Source organism: Falco naumanni, chromosome 17 (genome assembly GCF_017639655.2).
Source record: "Falco naumanni isolate bFalNau1 chromosome 17, bFalNau1.pat, whole genome shotgun sequence".
Taxonomy (NCBI): Eukaryota; Metazoa; Chordata; class Aves; order Falconiformes; family Falconidae; genus Falco; species Falco naumanni.
The window spans coordinates 69,946-89,445 of record NC_054070.1 but is presented as its reverse complement, the minus strand read 5'-3'; the positions used below and the strand labels follow the sequence as shown (position 1 = coordinate 89,445).

General features: G+C 39.1%; 1 protein-coding gene across 1 annotated transcript in view; it reads right to left on the bottom strand.

Annotated features, from left to right (window-relative positions):
- NGF (nerve growth factor) overlaps positions 1–10,932 on the bottom strand; it is a 33,985-nt gene extending 23,053 nt beyond the window's left edge. Inside the window, exon 1 of the mRNA XM_040616448.1 lies at positions 10,248–10,932. The gene's annotated coding sequence lies outside the window, so the exon portion shown is untranslated. The remainder of the gene's footprint in view (positions 1–10,247) is intronic.
- Positions 10,933–19,500: the final 8,568 nt, after the last annotated feature.

Genomic DNA, 19,500 nt, shown 5'->3' with positions numbered 1-19,500 from the left:
ACAATTCTCATCAGATGATGAGTACATGGCAATTTTAGATTGTCTATCACAAAAGGAAATAAGCTTTATTATTTATTTTAATAACCTAAGCCTAGCAGGTTTCTGACTTAAAAGTCTTTTTAAAGAAGCCTATTGTGTTTGCATTTAGCATATTTTCCACTTTCTGTAGGGTTTTTTTTATGAACATCAGGTTCAAAGCAGATAATCAAGTTGTACACCTTGTAAGATGATTTTCTGTCTGCTTAAAATCAAAACCAGAGGGAAGTCTCAGTGATTAGGCATTTAACTAGTTTCTGTGCACAGAGTTTAAATATAAGGAAACCAGTATATTGGAAACTAGCTTTTGCAGATTTGTTTTATTCCAAAGCTAGAGAGATGAACTTTAAATCTGGCCAACAATATTATGTCAGTTTGTCTGTGGCATTGGAAATTATTTTTTTAGAAAGTATTTCCTTTCACTTTCAAGTGATGGCACAATTGTGGGTCAAGTGCTGAAGATTTGAATTCAAATAATTTGAATTCGTCTAAAAATCTGAAATATTAAACAAACGTAAGAAATCTACAATTCATTAAACAGTTTTCAAATGTCTTTGCTTTCAAATAGAAAAGAAAGAGTGGGAGAAATGAGAAAAGCTACATGATTTTCTCTCTCAAAACACACAGAGGAGAAAAAGTGGTCTTTAGTACAGTCCTTCACAACATGAGCCTGTTCCACAAGTCAGTTTATAGTGCAGGAATGTGCACCTAGGGAGAGCTCATGGATCAAAATCCTTCTGATGCATGTGATTCTGCATGCTTTGGCAAAGCCAGAAACTCACACTTTTGGCATGTATAAAGTGTCCTGGCATATATAAAGTGAGGCTGAGCAGTGAAAGTTTGCACTCTTCTGTTTACAGCACGTGCCCGAGAAAATGACGAGAGGAAGGTTTGGCAAGAATGGATGGGGCAGGGAGGATTTGGATCTAGGCAGAACAAAACCATAGATGTTGAATATTTATAGCATTGTTAAGAAACGCCAATAACAAGGAGAGGAATGGAAAGGTTTCTTGACATGGAAAATAAGAGCATGCCTAGTTTCTGTGGCTTGACATTTCTGTAAATAAAACATGAGCTACTACACAAGTGCAGTGCATAACTGAGTACACAGTTCTTGGTTGCTGAACAGACTTCAAACGGGGTTCAACAAAGAACATCACCTGTTTCTAGCTTGTTCTAATACAGAAATGACACTGGTGAAATGACACTGTCTGGTGAACCCTTAACCCAGTGACCCTTGAAATTGTTGACTGTTGATCACATCTAACAGAATGGTTGAGGTTTTAAGGCTAATAGATTTCTACATAAAGATGCTGTGTTGAAGGTAATAGGTTTCTACAAGTTCGATGAAAATGCGGGATAGGTAGAGGTCCTGACCAAAACAAAAGCTATGGTGTGAGAGGGCCATTCGATTAGAGAATGTGTGTTAAGGCAGACGTGTGCCTGCATGTCCTAAAAGTCACTGAGACTTCACAGATTCTTGATTGTCAATTCTTGTCAGTTTAGTTGACACCAGAAGCTCTGATCACCATAGAGAACAAGGTTTCATTATTTCTGCTTGTTGTACTGCTTGTTTTAATACAGTGAAGGGACTGATGTAAAAATACAAACAGAGAAGGGCAGATCCTGAGCTATTTAACATATGTGCCTATGACCTGCAGCAACAAATAAAATTTGCAATTAATGTAAATATGAAAAGTATGATAAACAAGGAAGAGGAAAAAACTTTTCATAGAGCATTACGGATTGCCTGGTAAACTGAGCGTAAGCAAACAGCACGTGATGAAACAGCCAGTATGTGGTAGGAATATGGAGGAATGTCATCCATAGGTGAACAAAGTATACTAGCCTTATTTACAGGACTGGAGTTTTTATTATGGGAAGAAGTGAGTATAAAACAACCTTGGATGAATGTTAAAAAATTGATTGGAAAATAACTGGCTCCATATATGCAGAACAAATTAAGCAAGTCAGTTATACAGGGTTCCCTGAGAGGGAACAGAAATGTATTTATGTTTGTCACCTTGGAAGTATTTTCCATGTTGAAAGTCTAACACAAAGCTTAGTCCTTTTCTAGATGTGTGAAGATAGTAGCAATAATTAAAAATAAAAAGGAAGATGTAACTGCATTTATTTTTCTTGCTACTTAAGAATTCTTAGGAGACTAGAAACAAACAGAAAAGTGTACAAATGGGACATTTTCTGGTGATCAGCAATCAGAACAGACTTGTCAAGCATGATGCTGTAGGAGGTGTCCATAGAGTGCTAGGACACACAGAAAAGACAGAAAGCCATGGAAAACTTAAGATACCCTCTACATTATTAATTTTGGATGTGGAATTTCCTGTTCTCTTACCAGTACATAAGGAGCATGCATCCACTGACCACAAAAGACTTCAGAGATTTTCTTAATTCAGACAGAAAGCTATGAGTTCTGCAATGCAACTCTCAGTGAGCAAGGTAGACAGAAGGGAGTTCCCCCTTTATCCATGGGGGGCATGTGCACCAAATCATTCTCCAGCAAGGTGTCTGGTAGCAAGTGGAAGTGAAATAAGCCTGTACTTGGATTACTCATGTTACAAGCAAGCAAACTTATGGAAGCTTGATATATTAGTGAAAATAGAATAACGTCAGTGGTTACTTGGGAATCTATGGCCTTTCTAGAGAATCTGAAAATCACTCAAATTTAATGAATAGTAGCTATACATAGTAAAAGCAATAATTTCTATATCCATGTGCATATTTTGTTCAAAAGAATCAATGTGTTAATCTAATTCAGAACATTTAAATCCTCCTAAGATTACATGCATGCATATCTGTCTCAAAGGTTTTGAGCACCTTACACTCATAGCGTACTTGATTACTTGAGATCTGTAGAGATAAACAGCAGTAAACTTTGAATGGAGTATGAAACTCTACTACATGTGAATTATTAGAAAGCATTTCTTTTGTTTATTTCTAAGTTATAAAACCTTAGGAACAAATTTAAACACAAAAGCATCATGTAAAGTTGGTTTCCTAGGGACTTCTAGAAATGCAAGCAGAAGCTGATACAGAATGCAGTGTAAGTTAGCATACTTCTCTTAGCAGGTGCCCTATAGAGCACGTTATTTGTGGGTATCTCAGTTTTTAAATGCCCAATTTTCAGCTCCTGGGGTTGAATTTCCAAAGCTCCCAAACTCCACGTTGATTTTCATATGCTTCAGAACCTGCTAAGTGGGTTCTAAATGTGACACACAACATATACAGTGCAACTGGAAATTAGTAGCTGCTTTTGAAAAAGAAAAAAGTCCTTTGTTTTGTAGATCATCCTGCCCTGAAGCAAATTGTCCTATGAAGTCACTAATCTGAGCTGCAGCTGCCTGCAGACTGTGCAATGTAGCAGTCCATCAATTAGAAAGCAGTTAGAAAGTTTGCTTCATATATCTAAATACGATGAAATATTTGTACATTTTCAGAGATGGCTATTCTATGCCCCCTTGACCATTATTAATGAGGGAAAATCCCATTGTTGAAAGGCTACAGTCCGAAATATAAAAGCACCAGAAAATCAAGGATATGGACAACTGCAGTGACAAAAGACATCCATGCTTGCCCAGACTGACAGTTAATTCTTGCCTGCTGACCCACTGCAGCTGACGTGCTCTGCTGACCCTCCCGAAAGGCCACCGTGTCATCATTTCCATGATTAGTGAAAGTACAGATCCCTAAGTAGGGCTGAATTTATAGTTCTGCTCATGAGAACTGTGAGTTGTTCTTGGAATGTGTTAAGTGATGATTAGCTCAAATGAGCGATTGCTGTGGCTGTGGTTGTGCATGGGCCTTAAACACCTTGCTGGTCTGGGGCTGGTACGTGCAGTGTCTCAAAAGGATCGTGAAATAATGGGCAGGAAATGATGCATTTTGGAAAATGCAGGCTGTGTCATTCACCACAGGGCAACTCTTTGAACAGATCTTTTTTCATACCTGAGTCATCCAGCACATAAAGGCTTCAAAAAAAAAAAAAGATATGTTTCAAAATAGAAAAACACATTCTATGAGCCAGAGCTGTTACATGTATCATAATCAAAGCAATATATCACAGTGAGGTGCTTGGCAAGATTTTTTTCGCAAAAATTTCTGAAGAATTCTTTTTTTGTTGGGGTTTTTTTTTGGAGCCTGGATCTCATGTGCTTGTGTAAAGAACAAAATAAAGACAATCAAAGTAAATCAGTGAACCAGAGCACAAAAAATTCTGTCTCACCTTTATACCTATACAATACAGGGGGAAAAATATGAAACAACTAAGAATAGGAAAAAATCAAAATAGACATTTTTAGATTAGCAAAGCCATACTTAGCAAATAGAAAGTTGTCAAAGAAATAATCTGCTCCCTAGCAGATTTATACTGGGATAATTATATTTATACTGGGCTGATTTATGTGTTATAGGCCAGAACTGTCAAAAGCAGTCTAATCTTTTATTAGTTCTCTGAGCAGTTAATAACTAACTGAGCTAAATCAGGTTTTGTTGTACACTCTTTAACGCAGCAACATTTCTCACAAATATGGCAGTTCAAAATAAATGACCAACCCTGAGTGTAGGAAACAGATTAATTTTATCAATTATTCATTCATTTCATTCTGGAAGGAGCTTCATATTTTCATAACATAAATGGTCATTATGATTTTGTCAATATGTAAACCAAGGCCCAAAACAAAGTCAAAGAAATTGTCTCACCTTCTGATTTTTTCTGTCTTTGTGCTTGAATCTTTTTCTGCTGAAATCAATGGGAGTCTTGATACATAACAAGTCAATGGGAGCAGAATCTGTTCTTTTATTAGCACATTGTTACGGACCCTATGGGAACAGGAAATTTGATTTTGGAGCCAGGAACATAAATTAGGGAAGGATTTTTTTTTTAATCAGTTTAATGGTCTGTGTTTAATGTTCGGTTTTAGAAAATCCCTGAACAAAAGAAGTCTTGAACTACATCAAGTGGTGTGGTTACTGCAGGGATGATTTCTGACAGTGATCAGAGCTGTGTTCAGAAAATATTTCTAGGGACTGCCAGACTGAGGGGAGACCGTGTTAGGGTTTGGATTATGAAGTCCAGGCTGGGCAGTTCCTCAGGATTTTTGCGATGCATTGTCACCATCTCACAGTTTCTTCAAGGGAATACCACTATGAAGTGTGGAAGCCATGTTCATGTGATAAACTGATCCCAGCAACAGAGAGTGTGAGTCTGATAGATCTTGATTTGGGTCATCTGATAGTGTCAACTACTATGCCATAAAACCTCATAGCATTGTTGTAAATGCAAGAGCCTAGGAAAAAAGAAGGCTCTTTACTGGGAAATAAACATTGCTCCTACAGTAAGGAAAAGTCAAAGGTGTTTCAGTCATTGAACAATGGCACGGGAAATTCAAATGATGCTACAGCAGCCTGGCAGTAAAGCTACCCAGCATGTTATTTCAAACTGCCTCATGCAGTCATTTTAATTTTGGATTTAGATAATATGCCAGAGCAGTCTTGTTCGTGTGTATGTGTATGTAGGGCCGGAATTCTACATGCATACAGCAATTTTCATCTTGATAGCTGTATGCAGGCTCAAAATGTTGAGCAGCACTTTTATTTTCTCCTGCTGTACCATAATGGTGTAATCTCAATGTCTTTCCCTTGAATATACACATCACACAGACACGATGCCTGAAGGTGGTCAAGTACTGTATCTTTCTGTGTTTCATTTTTCTAAACACATGAAAGCAGCTGTGCAGTGTGGTGTACTTGGGTGTGCTTCATTTGGAGCTAATGCATTCAGAGATGTGCTGACTAGTGAATTGCTGTAGCCACCTCTGTATATCCTTGGTGACTTCCCAACTCCCTGTCAGTGCAGTCAGCATCTTACGTCTTCATTTGTGTATCCACTGAATTTGATTTCATCCCTTCTCCTGTGTCCTCATAGCGTTAACAAGTGCCACGTGTTAATGTTCCAGTACCTCACAACTTATTTGCAAGTACTTAATAATCTCAGAGGAGCAAAATTTGTGGGCACAAAATCCCACTTTTACACACAGGGAGTTCTGTATAATTTTAGTGTTATTTTATGCATGCTACAGGCTGAAAAGCCCATTTAATGCATCAGTAACAAGTCGGCTACACTTGGGGATAGGTTAGCAAAGTCAGGTTGGTATCTTACATCTCTGCTTTTCAGCCCAGACATATGCCAGTGCTCTTGGCATTCAGGTTTCACTGTTTCCATTGCCTTTCTCTGGACTGTTGCATTTTTAAGGGTGAAGCAGTTCTCAAAGTAAAAGTTATATTGTCAATGTAGTTAATAATGTAATATTTCCATGCTACTTTTTACTTAGATGTATGTATAATATTTTTAGTAAAAGCAATTAGAAAGATTTGAGTTCAATAACCAGTTTCAAATAAGGTGTTAGCTCCACAAATAAACAGGCCACAAAGATATGAGATACAATTGTATTTTCTCATTAGCAGTATATTTCAGTGAGTTTTACAAGATCAACCAGTTATGTACTTTCACAGGCCTTTTTCCAGTATCTAACTCATAATATATTTAGACTTTGATTTGCCTGAATAGCTGTGAATCTGGGCATTAATGTCTTTCTGTAGTGGAAGTACATGTACACATGCCTACACCTGATTCTTGAACAAAAACAGACATGAAGAATTCTCTCTTTACCTTTTCGTTTTCCCAGCATCACCATTCTTTCATCAGTGAACCAGCAACCCATAGTAAAATACTACATAGCCACTTTTCTTCTTACTAGGATAGGTCAAGTATTTGACAGGCTAAAACATAGAGGAGAAATTGGGGTGTCTGTACTAGAACAGAAGTTTATCCAGGTCAGTATTCTATTCCCTGCAGTAGTTAATAATGTCTAGGGAGTGGTGTACAAATAGGGCAACCATGTGGTGATCATCTCTTTGGTGTACTCTCCCACTCAGCAGTCATTTTTGAATCACAGATGTCCTGAACCACAGGCGTACTAAAAAGTATGTCTGATTACCTGCTGAACCCCTGCAAACTACAATATCCCGTGGAAAGGAATTCCATAGCTCAATCATGCAAGGAAGAGGAACTACCTTATTTTGTTTGCCTTGAACTTGCCACCTGCTAGTTTTATTTCCCACTACTCAATTTTTGAACTAGGAGACAGGACAACAGCCATTTCTTTTTAAATGTCTTAAGGACAATTATGACTGTAAATATCTTCACTATAGCCCTCCTCAGACATCTCTTTTCCAGACTGAGAAATCATAATCTATGTAGTTTCTCTAAATATGGAAAATGTTCCAGGCCTTTCATCATCCTCCAGCTTTTCTTGTTTTATTTTATTCTTTTTCTTGGGATGTAAATAATGACCAGAACCACAAACAATATTCAGGATGCGGAGACAGTATAGGCTTATAGCGAGGGTCTGGAATTTTCTTTCCAGTAAGTAAGTTCCATAGCTTTATTATTAGTGGGACTGGGCAGCTAAGAGTGCACATAAATCACATTAATAGATACTGCAATCTCTTGGCAACAGCAGAAATGATACTGCTTTGGTTGGCCAGATAATTTTTGGTATAAATACACACACAGGCAAATATTTAATGAATTCAGCAGAGCTGCACAAAGGGCATTTTGGCAGGAGAACAAATCACACGCAGCCCATAGGACATTATCTCAGAGTGGGAGACGCTTCTGTTGTAGAAATACTCTTAAATACATTGGGCTCTGTGACCGCGCTCAAGTCAAGTTCAGCGTTGGGAGAATCTCCTTCTTGCTGTGAGAGAAACACAGCTGCAGTAGCCTTGTCACATGTGCCTTTTACTTTCCTTACCATGAGGCAAGTTTCGTGGGAAGAGGTGTTACCTTACATTTCTCTAAGCATATCAGCTGATCTAATAAATGTTTTAGTTCACTGTCACTTTCTGAATAAGCCTTTAAAAGCCCTTTCCGTGAGGGGGTGGCTGCCGGCAGAGGTCACCGTTCTGTAGCTGGTTTGAAAGCAGTTGGGTCTGACCGGCTCCTGTTGGACTGAGATTTGAAGGACAGACAAATATTTCTAAACCCACCAGCCCAGCATTGACTTTGGCTGTTAGAATATTGAATCGTCTGGAATGAAAGCATTTTAATTTTATTAATGCTTTATTTTTTATTAGCGGAGTTTATTCTTAAAATATAGACAAAAAAAAGGCAGAATTATGTTAACTTCCTAAAATTACCGATTTCTTCCCACATGACTTTAAATTAAATGAATACTAATTAATATATATTTAATATTCTGTTAGTCCCAAAAGCATTTAATAAAGAAACAGAAAACTAATTAATAGAATTTCGTTTTTAAAGGAACATTTCTATATGGCCAAAGCCAAGGAGCAATAGGGGAAATTATAGGATTTATTCTATCGATGGAAATAATCTATTTTTTAAATGTGTTCTATCTGACCCTTGTTCTAGGTATCCCATTAAAGAAAGACATTTTACACTTGAAAATGCTAATCTGAATACATATTTTAAGTATTTTTCTAACCTGATTTTTTAAATTAACATCTTATGGTGATTACATAGACTGCTTACTTACTGATTACAATTGCTTACTTAGCATATGGGCTAGAATGATCCTTTGTGCTCACTGTAATTCTCCATTGAAGTTAAATGAAGACATCTGAAAAGGTAATTTAAGCTTTTGATTGAGCAAATGGACACTACATAGCTAAAAGGATGAGAAAAAGAAAGCCCCGGTTACTTTCTTTACTACATTGTGAGACTGACAGATTCTTTTAGGGTGAGTGGCTGGGACTGACCAAGATGTGAAATCACTGTTCTATTGCACAGATTCGTCATGAGGGCTCCTATCCAGACCTTGCCAAGATATGTTAGAAAATTATTCATATATATATAATTGTTAATATATTTAAAGGCCAAATCTTTCTCATCACACTCATGCGAATACTCCAGTTTACTTGGTTCTTCATTCCGTCACTGTAACCTCTTTGTGAAAATGCTGAGAATATTGTAACCTTCTTAGTTTCAGACAAATTATAGTTGTCAGGGTTCTTTTAAAAACATGTTTTCTGTAATATCTGAAACAGCTCAGAAGTGCAAAGAATATGAATATACAGGCAAGTTAGCTCCTCTCTGTCTTTTTGCAGATAATGGTAACTTTTTTTTTTTTTTTGGCTTAGCAAAAGAGTGCCCAAAAGACTTTATTGTGATACTCTAATGCATGAAAACACCCATAAATTATCTGTCTAACAGTTACAATGCAACTTCAAAGTTGTGACAACTTGGAAAAACCAGCCTGACAAGCACGCTCACTTTCACTGGTTTTCTAAAACTTCTTGAGCATATAAGGAGAATTTAAAGTCAAGAAAGCAACTGAAGCACGAACGCTTTTTGCTCTCAGCACACAAATTCCTTCTGTCTCCCTGACTGGGGTCCCCATTTTTGTCTCTGACTAGTGCATCAGATAAAACAGTGTTATCACCCAGTATAAATCAATAAACATTGTCGGTTTCATCCTGTCACTAACAGGCAGGCAGCAGGGAGTTAGTAAGCTTTTCCAAGGGGACATCCTAGAGGATACACAGTCTCTAGTGAATTACTGCTCTGCCTGTAGCTAAACGGTTTCTGCCTTGGGCCAGCCATGCTTTGATTTAGCAGAATTCCCATTTGTTTACATTAGTAAAGAAGGAAAGGAGTTCTTACCTAGAGTAGAATTATCATAGAAAAAAAAAAAGAAAAAAGGAAAGTGTTAAGTAAGCCTTAATATTCAGAACAAAGACAGTAAAGAATTTCCATGTAGGTGTAACTGCTGTACAGTGCAAATAAAACTTAAGTTACCTGGATAAAAAGAATGAGAAGAATACTTATGTTTCTCTAAGATTAAGCTCCTCTTACTAAAGATGTTTTTCAAGCTTTAAACTTCAACACAAATGCTTTATGAACACCTTCCAGATGTGCGTGCAGTTTAACGTGCATTAGTAGATGCAATTTTCAGTTTCACTAGACCACACTTTTCTTGCAAATGCTATTTTAGAGCAACGAGCACTCCGTACATTTCAAAGACATCTGATCTGTTCCTCCTCAAGAGAGTGAAAATCACTGTACAGCAAAAACACATTGGCTAATTTTGAAGATACCAAACTTCCACAACTGGTGCAACAGCCGTGTTACTTGCTTTGTGAAAGCTGACTGTTGTGGGGTCACTCACCTCAGAGCAGTATCACTGGATGTCAGGGGTACAGGGAGTCTGGAGGGTTGTCCAAGCTGTTTTGTAGTCTGTAGCACCCCGGTCCGTGGACACTTTTCCAAGCCAGAAGAGCCATTCACATTCCCTCTGCTTTTCCAGCCTCATTCACTGCTCTCGGGGCTCAGCTAGCTGCACTGACTCACAGAAATTAAGCTCCCTCTGGGTCCTAGTGCTGTAAACGTGTGGGAGCTGCATGGACTCGCAGGAATTCAGCCTTTGGCGTGGTGCCTAGTCCACGCAGTGATGCACAGATGTGCAGTGAAAGTTTCAAAGCGTGCACTGGTTGTATGACTACGCATACATAATACCGAGAAAAACCTCCAACTTCCTGGTTCCACTGTCAAGAACTGAAACCCTCTTTAAGGAATGTTTTGTCTACAGCCTTTCTACTTTGCATCTTAATCCTTGCACTCAATTTAAAGATGGAGTGCTCGCAGAAAGAAACTCGAGGTCCCTGACAAATGGGTCCTTTTGAAAATCATCTCTAGAGCCCTTTACTCATGTCGTGAGTCTATAAACAAACCTATAGGAACACTAACAGTTAACTGGTAAAGCAGTGGACTGTGTTCCCTGCAAAAATTGTGCGCTCTCTGCTATCAGCTGTCTTTAATAGGGGTCATCCAAACACTTATCTAGAGTAGCAAAGAAAGATTTGACCCTGACTTGGGACAGAGGAAGAGATTATATAAGAACCCTTCCAACTGTAATATTTTATGTTTAACATGCTTACCTTAAGCAACAAAGAGATATGGAAATGTTTGCCATTATTTTTGTGAAGCAGGATTAAGTACTTTGCAAGGAAATAACAGTGTGTTTTAAGCACTGATAAACATAGGAAAGAAATGGGGCAGGATGGGAGCAAGTTGGCTAAAAACTCTCTACTTTAAAAAAACTTGGCTAACTATGTAGAGAATTATGAAGCCGTCCCTTAGAATTTCATACTCTCATTCCATTGTAGTGTAACTTTGTGATTACACAGACACAAGGAAAAAATTTAAGTCGTCTTCCATTGAAAAGCAGACCACCGCATTTTATCTATGTGGAAATAATCAAGCACTTTTTGATTCCGTCCAGAAGAGGGCAGCCATCTGGAGAGACTTGTCCTTAAAATCCTTTGGGGAAGGGAGAGATGTGTGGAAGATACTACGTAAAGGCATAGAGCAAGAAGTCAAAGTAGCTTTGAGGTAATAATGTTTCTTATTTGCCCCACGGATATGCTGCTTCCTGAACCTAAAGCAAGCATATCTTCATACTTTATTAAAACTAGCAGACAAACCTTAAATTTCTTTCCCGCAGTGCCAAAGATAATAGTGGCTTCAGTGCTAGGCTGTTTCTTGGAGGTGTTGTGCATTTAAAATTGCTTGATATATCCTTAAGGAAACTGCAGCACAAAATGCTTGATACAAGTGCTAAAATTACCTTTCCAATATGCCAGGATTATGCAGATTGCTTTGTTTTTCTAAAAGAAAAATGCTTTCCACACAATAGCCATCACAGGCCAAAGCGTGATGTCTTCATTTACACAGTTGTTTCAGAAACACAGAGTTTCTGAAAGTTTCGCCTGTAAAACCTGACCTCAAGATTTGGCCTTAGCTTCATATTTCATTGCAGAAATGCCAAGCTATTCTTGTGTTCAGCATTTGTGTCACTTCATTAGAATATCCTCAGATTAGGACTTTGTGTTGGAAAATTTGAAAGAGCTTTATAGCCCATTGTGACTGTAGCAAACAGCATCAAAACAGAGATATAAAAAGATATGATTTCCCCCCCCCCCCTTTGCTTAAGTTAGTGCACACTTGGGTTTAGCATCTCTACAGTTGATTTCTTGGCCAGAGCTGTCTGTTTTTCTTAAAACTGTGGCCACAAAAGCTCATTTGGTCACAGTAATCAGTAATAATCTGTGTTTGTACTTAATCTGTATGACAAACACTTATTTTTGTCTTGAAGAAGTCCTTCTCTTGTACCTTATTCTTGTACCTCTCAAGTTTACACCAGTAGACTGATACAAGCAAGCAAGCAAGACTGCTGTGACAATCCCTGGGAAAAAGCACTAGCTTTTTTTTTTTTCTGATGTTCCCATGTAACCTAAACAAGCATCGTTTCTAGCTTTCCGAGTTGGTGTGGCCCTACAGGCATGCTAGCAATGCACAGAAGAATGCCTGATGCTGGTTGAACTACTATACTCTGAGCAGAGTGGCTGAAAGCATCGCACAGAGGTCATTCATCTTCCTCTTTTGGCAGTGGTCTGAACCACAGATTCAAGGAGAAAGGTCTTACTATGTGCGTGGTTGCTTAACTTTTACCCTCCATGAGCTGAGGATTTTCTTGCTTTGGCAGGTCAGTGCATACAAGGTGAAGGACCAGTAATGTTAGGCTGAGCAAGGAAAAGATGTTCTGTGGAATCAGAGAAGCAGCTGCATAAAGAGAATTTCTGTAAGCACAGAACTAATGAATCCTGGTTCTCTACAGATTTGCATCCAGTTATTTCTCTGCCTCTACTACAGTAATGTCAAGTCTCACATGATCTCGTGTATGGAGTTCCTTAAACAGTACCTCCAGTTCCCCCAGGAGTAAATCAATCCAGTGTGTGCCTGAGTACTGCCATGTAGTGCACTAAGACATTTCATTTCAGGGAAAAAAAAGTGCTTAGACCAAAATGAAGAGCAGCACTGCTGAGTGGTGACTAAGGTAAAATGTTTTGTGCTCTCCTGACAGTAGGGCTGTCCGTTCTGACTGTAGGCTGAGTTTGACATTGCCCTAAGTTCCACAGAAGCAACTGTGGATCATCACAGCCTCTTCCTTCCACATCAGCACTTCTGTCCAAGAAAGCTGGAGGGTGGAGGAGGCACTATATATGAAGAAAGTGCCTTATGCTTATGTGGCATGTTTAGGATTGTAAAAGGGCTTGAGGACTGTATGTGATGTGTCCTGGAGTCAGTGTCTTTTGTGTTGATGAAATTCTTGGGGAAGGCATTTGAGAGGATGTGGCTGGGCTTTTCTGTTTAGAAGCAGCACTCTGTGAGGAAAAAAAAAGCTGCCCAAAATTATGAAAATCCTCATTTATTTCTGAAATATTTGTGGTTTTGGAAGTAACACAGGTGAGTTACAGCTGCTGTTCTTAAAATCTGGGCACTTAAAAAGAAGTGTTGAGTTACTGAGAAAAGGTCTCACAGGGCATCAAACAGTTTACAGAGATCCCATAAAGGTCTAGGGCATGGGATAAGGTTAAGTTTTATTTCCTTGAGAGACACCTACTTACATGTGTGTGTGTGCAAACAGTTACATTCAATACTTCTTGTAATACTAAGTCTCTACATGAATAAAGATGTGTCAAAAATAAGCCCCTTCCCTTAGCTGTCCTGGAGGTGGTTTGATGTGAATGCAGGAAAAGTTTTAAGTATCACAAATGAGGCATTCAAAGTGTAGGACAGTGTCTGGTTTACCTAAAAAAATACTTATCATTCCCAGTTTTCAAAATTTCCAGATCACAGAACATAGGTATCTTGAGCAAACTTGTCTGAGAGCTGTCTTCCTAAGGCTGAATTGAATGTAAAGAGATATTAAACTTTTCCCTTAATACTCAGCTGGAGGAAGCCTACCCATATTTGGCTAAATAGAAGTTAATCAAAATGTTGGAAGGAATGATCACAATGCATATTTTATTCTTGTGTTAGTTACAAAAAATGAAAAAGTTGATACAGGAATTAAGTGATCTATTTTATCCTTGTTAGTTTGTGCAGCATTACTTTATAGTATTATGTGTATGGTAGAAGTTACTAGAAAAAAGCAGAAGCTCACTCATGGGTCATGAATAAATAGGTCAGACAAACAAGTTCATTACTGATTCACTGTAGGACTCAGTCTCCTATAAATATTTTCTTAACTGTTTCTGCCACATGGCTTCACAGTTGAGTCGATAACACATACAGAATGTAGCTTGGGTGGGTTGGAAAATTGATCTGTACATGATGCATTTCCAATACACAGCAATTCAAACCATGCAGAGACTAGAAACATTCATTTATGGTGAATTACAGAAGTGATTTGAACTAATCTTTTCTTTCACTTTTGGTGAGTTATGTAGTGCACAGTAGAAAAACAACATTTTACTATAAATGAAAACATCTCAAAAGCCCGAGCTTACTAAATGCAAAGTGTCAGTTGATTGTTCAAGCACTGTTGCAGACAGAGAATATAAATCTAATGGCAGTGATACAGAGACAGGGCAGAGCTATGAGAAAAACTTTACATTACTCTTCAGGCTCAGCAGAGATTTTGCCTGGTAGTTGTTTGGAAAGATATAGTAACAACAAATATTTCTGGAATACACAAGGCCTGCACTTCTGTGGAATACCTTTTTAATTAACGCTCAGCTCTTGATTGGAAGTGAGGGTCAAACAAGAGCTTATATGCTATTTAAATTATTAAAGAACCTATGTTTTTGGAAAATCAACACTCAGATTTTTATTCCTTGCACTTCTGTGAGAGGTTAAAAAGTTTTAAGATACTCTGCTTACTAGCTGCAAAGCTTTTTCCCAGGATGTAGCTTTTTGCACTGAGCTGAACCAGACCTGTGTTGAACTCTGAATTGTCTTTGGGAACCATAAAGAGTTTGTCAGTCAGAGTTCGCTGGTTGTGGACTTTTGTACGAGGTCTCTCTCTGTGGACAAAAGCTCCTTTGATGGAGTTTTATAAGGCAAACACATCGTCTGGTGTACCTTTCCTATGAGTCTCTGTGACTTCCATTTCAAGAGCTAGTAAAATGCATGCTTCCCCTGTTTTGGGGTTGAAGGGTTTTTGACTGGTTGTATGTTACTAACAGTGTGCTAGCATTAATCTTTCTAAGATCCACAGGATCTGACAGCATTATCCTTTTTTGGGGGGGTATTAGCACTGTCAGTGATGCTCATCGCTGTTTAAGGACTCACTCACCCAATGTCAGAATGAAATGAGACCATTCTTTGGGAGGTCTGGCCATGCCACCTGCTGCTGGATAGTGGGACTATCATTTGCATGGTCCCTGAGAAACCATGGCTTCCAGCATTGCTCCTCTGCTTGCTGCAAAGGGTTTAGGACCAGAGAGAAGAGCTGTGGCAAAAGGTTACTCCTCTCTGCTCTGCTCTGTGAAACGGGCCTCATAGTTTCTATTAGAGCATGGTAGAAGAGTGGTGGAGAGCAAGAAGAGAAAACATGTCTCCTTGTCAAAGTCGGGCTTCATCACATGTGCATAATGCGTGCTGGGATAATGGGAATAATTTGCCGGTACGGCCATACTTTGCTCATGACCTTTGGGAGTTGGCAGCTGCTTAAGAGATTTTATATCCACCGGGGATGAGTATTATAACCTGATCCTTTTTGCCATGTTAGTGGGCAAATGACATATGATCATATCACAATTTTTCTTTCTTTCACTTGCAGTACTGAATCTCCATATACAGCAGCAGGTCTTGCTAGAGGCTCAGGTGCATGGAATATGATGTGTATCTGTCTGACCCACAGGCAATCCCCACAAGGCAGCATGTTGTTTTTCAGGAAGGCTTCAGTGGCACTGAATAGCAAGCAGCATTGGGACATCACAGGAGCTATAAGCACCGTGCCACAGATTCTTCAACAGAAGTACCTTCTTTCTCCAGTGAGCCCCAAAACATTTCAGGGCACCCCCTTGACTTTCTGTCATCAAGTAGACCACAAGAGGAGAACTTTGTGCTATCAGGAAAGGTTGCCTTGTTGCTTAAATCTTGTTGAGGAGGTGGGACAAACTGTTTGGCATTGTAAGTTACTGGTATATAATTTTTTTTAAAGTGTAAAATTAGGCTTGTCATTAAATCTTTTCCTTCTTTTTGGTCTGAACATGGTCATAAGAGGTCCAGCTGGCTTGGCCCACCTCTTTTTCTATAAACATGCTGCCTAAAACTTATTTCTCAGGGGCACTAGTTTTGCTGAAAGTCTTTAAGAGAATATTTGTGCTGCAACAAAGGAGACCAAAGTACCAACTAGCAAAAGTTTGCCAAGCTATGAAGTTTAGCTAAAAAAAATAATTTGATAAAGTTAGCAAATTACTTTGTGGTAACAGGTATTACATGGCTGCTTTGAAGTTCATCTAAGATTTGTCCAAGCTCTGGTACCAGGACAGGCTTTACAATATCAGTGAATTTCTTCAAACACTTATGCCCTGTAGAAGTTTTCAAGCTACCTATGCTTTACCATAAATCAGTTACCATGCTAGAGGCCATACTGTGGGGACGACCACAGATTGCCTCCCAGTCATTCAAGATTTAATTTCCTTAAGTTTAATTCAGTCTTTGAAAAAGAGTCCCATCTGCAGGATTCTCCCTGGCCAGTGCTTCTTGGTGTTCCTAAGGAGGAGCACACTTAGGAGTTGCTGTAAAACATGGTTCTCTGTTCCTAGCATTGTTGCATGGCAGTAATTAAAATCAGTACTGTCAGTCTTTATACATCAGTGCCTGAAGGCATTAACTTTGTTAGTCTGTATTCTGTGGTAAATCTACTGGGTTTGAGGTCATTGTTTTGTTTTGTTTTGTTTTGTTTTCATCGAAGTTTTAGGAACAGAAAAGTGTTTAATGACTACAGCAGAATTAGATTAATAAAAAACAGACTTTGTCCTGAGAAGTGGCAGCAGGAGATAAGATATACTCATAGTCATTGAAGTAGGGACATTGAAAGCACACCCCTACCCTAATTCCATTTACACCTTGGTGAACCTGCAGTCTGTAAACTTGCCTGTTTTTTTCAGTCTACAGGCACTATTGCTTCCACAACCCTCTGTGGCAACAATATTCAGAAGTTCTCTTCTTGGAAGTACTTTCTTGTACGTGTTCTGAACTGATCTAATGTAAGTTTCAGTGAGCGTACACAAGTTTCAGTAATGTCGGGTTCCTTGAACACCAGTTCTATAATCACCTTATCCACCACCTTGATCATTTTGTAAACCTTCATCATGACCTGCTCCACCTTCTTCCTCTTCAGTCCAAGGAGCCACAGTCTTTCTAGTCTCTCCTCACCAGGCAGCTGTTTCATCATCTTAATCTCTTTACATGCCCTTCTGTGAACGTTTTCTAACCCCGCTATGCCCTTCCTGAGACTAGAACTGCACAGAGACTCAGCACACGGATGCAGAGAGGTGCCCCAGGGTTTGTGTAGGTGATTTCTGAGGCACACATGTTTTCTGAGATGTCTGACGTTTGCAAGCAGTAGTGGCATCTGATAAAACCATGTTATTGTCCACAGTCGTCAAGCCATCTATTGCACTAAATGTTCATTAAAAAAACAAGGAGCCCCTTCAACCCATGTGAAGAAATCATTTTGATATTCTGCAAGAGTATATTGCAGTTCATTAGTGTTGCATTATGCAGGTCCTTACGAGCTAATCACTACAGCTGCTGTTCTGTCATTTATTCTCCTCACAGGGCAATTGTTATTTTAATTAAAAAGGAAAATGTGCTTGAAGAGACTGCCACTTTCTGGGGACACATAGGTTTGCATTACTTGGTCAAGAGAAACTGTCCAAACCTAGAGACTAGATTCACAATGAAGTGTAAAATGTCTTTTTCTGCAGTGGCTTTTATTCATTGAAAGGAGCGGGGCTATCACTTTGCCATGCCGATTCCTAGGTTTTCTGTTGTTCACATTCTGGAGATACTGACAAGTCCTTTCTACTTCCACAGCAGTAAGATCAGACCCGGACTGCAGTTTACCTTCAGGCACGTGAACTATATCTCAGACTGGACACCAGTCCATCCTACTGAACAACTCTCCATGTTGCGAAGAGAAGCTAGTTCTGTCTCTTTTGGAGGGAGCCCATTTTTTTAAGGCACTTGTCACTAATAATTTTTTAAACTGCCTTTCTCTTACTAGATATCAGAATATGAATATTACCTTAAAGCGTGAAGGCTATCCCCTGCATTTATAAGTATTCTCTCACTACACACACAAAGGAAAAATTTCAGTGTCTAGCTATGACTGACCCTAGCTTGTGCACTCAGCTGTAGTCCCTTCAGTTCTATCTGGGGGAGGTACGAAGGATGTAGTAAGAAGTCCTGCTATGAAATTAGGGACATAACATAGACTTAACATCAAACTTGGAGTGAGATACATTTAGCTATTGAGGGTGGGACATATTTTAAAATAGCTTAAAGAATGTGCTTATTTGGAAGGAACCTGCCCTGACACTAGAAGACTCAAAGGATGGACTTGCTTGTCACCATCTCTGTGTCCAGTATGTTCTTGTCTTTAGTGATAAATCTTAAAGAGGCTTTGGGGGAAGTCTGAAAAGAAGTGCAAATGATTGCATATCATACTTGTCTTCCAGGACCTGGACTCTGCATTGTGTAACAACAATAGAGCTGAGGAAAGTGTTAAAAGCTGGGACTCCCTGCCAATGTTAGAACTTGTCTTTACTACTAAAAAAGGCAGTAAACAGGGAGGGTATATCAAATAGTGAATTGCTCTGTGCTTACCCTGTTTCTTGCGCTTGTTTTCTACGCGTCTTCTGGATGCTTTTGGAGACTGAACTCCAGGACAGAACTACCTTTGGACTGAGCCAGGCTGGGACTGCTTATGTGTGTTAAGTTGTGTTGCAGTAAAAGGCATGGTTCTGTGTGTGAGAAGTATTGCAAGTTGAAAACTGAATGAAGGCACAGCTCTTCAGTTTTGCTATGAGGAAAAGTAGGCATGGAGTCAACCCCTGGTAGGACTGTAACACTCATACACTGGGTTTTTCTTTCAGTAATACAGACATTGTCTTGTTTTCACCATGACTTTCACCTCCGTATGGCTTCTCAGAGTCTGCAAAATTAAAATCCCTCAGCCTTTATCGGCAATGAAGTGAAGCTCTCAATTGACTCACTTTTATGTGTCCTGGACTTTCTCGCCTTGTGTGCTAATGTGGGACCACAGGTATTAACGAGGAGATGGGCAGACTAGGGAATACAAAGCTTTAAGGAGAACTAGTGAAACAGCTCTAGTAGAGATATGGGACGCTGCAGAGGATGAGGTGAACTAGTGGCAAGAGGTGGGGAGAGAGGCACTCAGGAGAACCAGAGGGCCACTAGTAATCACAAGTCTGTGTTGGCACAGGGAGAAATTAAAAATTTGCATGTGCTGAATTATATTTTTGTATGATGTACAGATCTACAGAAATAATAGTATTTTCAGTGGCTAGCAGGAAGAGGGAGAATCTCTGGGGGAAACCCCC